Source organism: Hipposideros armiger, unplaced genomic scaffold (genome assembly GCF_001890085.2).
Source record: "Hipposideros armiger isolate ML-2016 unplaced genomic scaffold, ASM189008v1 scaffold_2636, whole genome shotgun sequence".
Lineage (NCBI taxonomy): Eukaryota > Metazoa > Chordata > Mammalia > Chiroptera > Hipposideridae > Hipposideros > Hipposideros armiger.
This window is the reverse complement of record NW_017733951.1, coordinates 6,068-11,136: the sequence shown is the minus strand read 5'-3', so window position 1 is coordinate 11,136 and position 5,069 is coordinate 6,068. Positions and strand designations below refer to the sequence as shown.

Sequence of the window (5,069 nt, the reverse complement as noted above, 5' to 3'; positions counted from 1 at the left end):
CGCCGACTGCCGAACACTCACGGTAGTTTACGGGAGCCCACTGCAGCTCCACTGCATCCGACGCCATCGCTGGCAACTCATGGCAGCCCAGCTCCAGGTCGAGCTATTTTTCACCATCTTAGCTGTAGAGGGCGCAGCGTCACTGGCCCTCGTGTGGGATCCAAACCGGGGCCCTGCTGCTCAGATCCGGCATCCCAAGCCAGCTCTTAACCAAAGCGCCACTCGTCCGGCCCCAGAAAAAGATTTTTGAATGGTAGATCAGACCCCAAATGCCTGAATGCCTGACTCACATTCTATCAGTTACAGAAATGGGTTGGATCAAAGATATATTGAAGTATCAAAATGTTTAAACTTTTCTTACTTTTGAGTACATGTACTTTAACAAACAGCCAATAATTTTCCTATTCTTCTATATTTCCTGCTTTGAACAAATACATAAGCATTTGAAATAATTATCAGTTTGTGTGAACTAGGTTGCAGTAATGGAGTAGGCTCCAAGATCAGCTTTGTTATGATGTGTGTGATTCTGAGAAAACTCTTGGACTTCTAAACCGATAGTTACTGTTATGTAAATAGAGAATTCAAATCAGATAGATAAAAATCATTTTCAATGTTGGTTTTTGTGTTCTCTAGTTCTCTTGTACATGTCACGTAGAATAAAGAGATACTCAGTTTTTCATTACCTATTTATAATAGCATAACATCTTGAGTGACATTTCAAGATTTGATTGCAAATAAGATCATGAGGAAACAGTACACCTGATCCTATCATTATTTTTTCAGTGTGCAGACCTGGATGCTTGCTAAGATGATGAGTAAATAATCGACTTGAAGTTTTTTCTGTCTTCCTAGGGAGAGAATTGAATACTTGTTTTGGATTCTCTCAAATTCTGAATTCTTCTGGTTCTTAGACAGCAACTGCATTTAAAATTGTTTTCACAGTAGAGGCACAGATGCCTAAACTGTAAAATGACATGAATTTTCTAATTCCTAGTTTCTCTGTCTGAGGAAGTAACGAGAATGCAGGCACTCACAGATGTCCAGGCGGTTGTGAGTAAGATACCTATGCTAAGCAAGCTCACTGTCACCTTTGTCAGCCTGCGACAGTTATTGTTGGTAATAAAAACATGCAAACTATGATATTATCACCGCTAACCATATCAAATGTGTCATACGTATGTTTCGGCCTTCAAAAATCAATTGATTACATTTCAAGTTCGAAGACTGCAGCCTTAATAATGTCTGAGTAATCAACTTCAGTATGCTAAGTGTTCTGATTGATAACCTTTTTTATAATGGTTTGACCCAGAAACAGATGTCCAGGACCTGGCTCAGCTAAACACTGGGGATGAGGGCAGCGAAGTTCGTGATGTCATGGAGGATATGTTACTAAAAATAGAATCCATTTATATGCCAGATGCAGGTATGTTGCTCACGAGAATACAATGTAGGGGATTCTGTTTTCCACAAGCACATCTTTGCGAATATAGAGATACCATAGTATAACTTTAATAAAGCTCAGATATAAATATTTTGGCAGAGTAATTGAGAGCCCAGCTGTCTGAATGCCTGACGTATGTTTTATCAGTTACAGAAATGGTTTGTGTCACAGCTTTGTTGAATTACAAAATCTGAAAGCCTTTTTTTACTTTTCTTCTCTTGTACTCTGCCCATTGCTAATAATTTTCAGAAGCTTCTATAATTTTTTTCTTTATCAAATACATCATGGATTTCACATGATAGTCGTTTGGTATGAAACATACTGAGGTAGTGAAGTAGATTCTAGCACCAACTTTAATATACTGTGTGAGACTCTGGAAGAACCCCTTAACTTTTAAACGGTTCCTTACTCATTTGTAAAGAGTGACTTGAAATCACATATATGAAAACCATTTTCAGGGCTTGTTTTAGTGTTCTCTAGTTCCCTTGTATATAATACTAAGAATACAAACATATCCTGTTTTTCATAACTTATTTACTGTATCACCTTGAGCCAAATTTTAAGATTTCACTACAACATAATGAATAAATTCCTCTTTATGTTTCTTTTTCTGTATGGAGACCTGGGTACATGTTCTCAGATTCTGTCAAATTCTGACTACTTCTGACTTTTCGAAAACAATTACATTTTAAATCTTTTCCCCACNATAAAGCCTATTTGCCTCAGGATAGTAGCCTCATTTTAAGATGAGAAAGCTGAGGCTACATAAGCACTTGACTCACCGACACAGAACTCATACTTCATTCCAAGATTGTGTTCTTCCTACCGTCTATGTTGGTGAATGAAGTGGTGAATAGTTTTGTATCAAATGCTAAATTGTCAAATGTGTCTGTACGGTAATGTAGCTCAGTACTGGCATGAGAATTGATGCTGTTCAGTGGAGCAGCATAGAGAATCCTGAAATGAGCTCCAGGATTGATGGCCGCTCTCTTCCCTGTTGGATATTTTTGTTATGGTAAGTTTGGTAAAAGCTGGACAATTCAGAATACTGGCATATAGGAAATTATAGGAGTGTAATTTTTGAAAAGTGATGTAAAAAGGAGTTTAAATAGTTTTGACATTAGGAAATGCAAAAATACCTTAAAATTATAATACTGTGAAACAGATATTATTTCTTCTAACTCTATAGTTTAATATTTTCCTCAAACACTGGTAGTAACTTACTTACATACTCAGGCCATGGATTATTGTACCAATTCTCCATTAGAGGTTTCCACAATATGATTACAATACAATACAGTCCATTCATTTTTTTCCATCCTGCTTTCCTTAATATCACTGTCCGACAGAGATTTTTCTGTTTATCGTAAACAATTTGTTTATATTTTCGCTCCTTTCTTCTGAATGAGACTCATTTACGGAAAGTTGCATATAGGACCTTCCTCCTAAATATAACTAGTTATTTTAACCTAATAAAGTTTGGCTTAATGCAGTAAGGAAATGATATCACTTCCATAAGGGCTCTTATGCCCACAAATGCACTTGGTTAATCGTGTAGTTTCTTCCGTTTAACTGTAATCACAAGACCATCTACAGTGTAGTCCTCATTTTCTAGACAGAGGTGACGATCTCTATTCTTGGTACACTATGGCAATATACAGGAAATGTACTATAGATGTCGTGTGCTTTCTCTTCACCTTCATTTAAAATAAATTTTCAGCGGGCCGGCTGAGTGGCTCAGTTGGTTAAGAGCTCTCTCAAGAGTTTGAGCTCTGAGCTACAGTGGTTCGATTCCCGGCCTGAGCTGAGCTGCCGCTAAGCTGCCAATAGGTAGCATGATGGCTCAGCTTAAAAAGAATAAATAAATAACAATAAAAAATAAATTAAGTTTTCATACTACAGAAAAACAAAGATATGAAGTCCCCCGTTCCATCACACTATTGTCACAGAAGATACAGTTTTGTTGCTAATAACTGAAGGAATGAAGATTATCATTTATTATTTATATTTCATGGATACTGGTCAAATGGATAACTTTTTTTTTTTAAGATCCTGACCTAGAAACTGAACTCCAGGGACTGGCTCTCCATGAGACTGGGCATGAGGGCAACGTCAAAGGAGCAAGTTTCGCAAAATTACAGCCCATTCCACTGCCAGCAGCAGGTATGTTATACATTAAGAATGCAACTCATGTGTTTTCTCCACAATTACATCTGGAATACTATAGAGGTACCATGCTGTAACGTTAATAGAGTCATATAGAGGGATAATTTGAAAGGTCTTCTGACCCCAAATGACTGACTGCCTGACGTACAGACTACCAGAGATAGAAACAAGTGATGTCAAATCTAGGTTAAATTCTAAAATATGAAAACACTTTCTTTTGAATATATGTAGTGTCACCAACAGCAGATAATTTTCAGATTCTTTCATAATTCCTGCTGTGAAGAAACATACAAATGCATTTGTCATCAATATCAGGTTTATGAAATGTGCTGAGGCACCAAAGTAGGTTCAAGTACCAGACCTAATATAATATGCATTTGTTTAGGAGACGCTTATCACTTCTAAAACACCTTCGCTCTTATAGAAATAGTGAAATCAAATTGGAGACATACATAAGAATCATTATCAATGGTGATTTTTGCCTTCTCTGGTCCTCTTGGATAGAATACAGAGAGTACAACGATACTTTNGCAGAGAAGGAAGTGATGGCTCACCGCATGGGTAAAAAGGGGTCTTAAAATCCTTAGTGTCTCTTTCTGTCACAGCCATATGTTTGAGACATGGTCTCCAGTAGGGAAACCCTGGGGCAGTCTGTCTGGAAAGTTTCTGGAAGCATGAGAAAGATTGCAGGGGAAGGGAAACCACACGTCAAGTTGCTTGTGTAGACTGTGCTAGGCCCAGGACTTTCAAGGCTCTGTGGCCCAGGTGGGAACACGTCCACGGGCAATGCAGGGCCCCAAGTCAGTGCGCATGCTAATTGCTGCGCATGCGCCTTGCAGCAGGCGGCAGTTGGTGCACATGCGCATTGTAGTCCGCGTTCTTCGACCAGAGCTGAGGAGGAGGCGGTGGTGTTTCTTCCTTGTGGAGCCTTTCCCGCTACTGGAGTCTCAACGGGTAGGTGGACAGACAGATCATTTGAGGGGGGAGTGAGAGCGAGGGGACAGGCAGCGGGCTTCAGTGGAGACGGGGCTGCTTTCTGTGGCTCCAAGGAGGAAGGTCCTCGAGGCCGTGTCTCTCGTGCCATGGGTTGAGGCCGCCATGTTCCTTGCCGTGATGGTGGGAGCGAGACGAAGGGTGACTGGATGGTGGGCATGGAGGGGAGGGCTCAGATGGAGACAGGGAGCCTCAGGGCGTTACTTCAGGTGTGTGGGCGATGGAGGCCCCTGGAACAGCCCCGGGATTCCTGAGTGGGGCCCTGGGCTGGGGACGGGGCGGGCGGTAAAGGAAGGGCCCAGAAATGTGACTGCGGTGGGCCTGCCACTGAGTCCTAGCGATGTGTAGTGCACCAAGCGGTGGGCCGGGGGGAAGCGGGCCTATCGGGCTGTGTGGCGACTCGTCGCCTCTGCCTTGTAGCCGGGAACCAGCCACAGGCAGCACGGAGAGACTTGATGGAGACTTTCCA

General features: G+C 41.2%; 1 long non-coding RNA gene across 1 annotated transcript in view; it reads left to right on the top strand.

Annotated features, from left to right (window-relative positions):
- The first annotated feature begins 207 nt into the window (after positions 1 to 207).
- Positions 208 to 5,069, top strand: part of LOC109378704 (uncharacterized) — a 10,527-nt gene continuing 5,665 nt past the window's right edge. The window contains exon 1 of the long non-coding RNA XR_002123050.1: positions 208 to 1,423. This is a non-coding gene — a long non-coding RNA (uncharacterized LOC109378704). The remainder of the gene's footprint in view (positions 1,424 to 5,069) is intronic.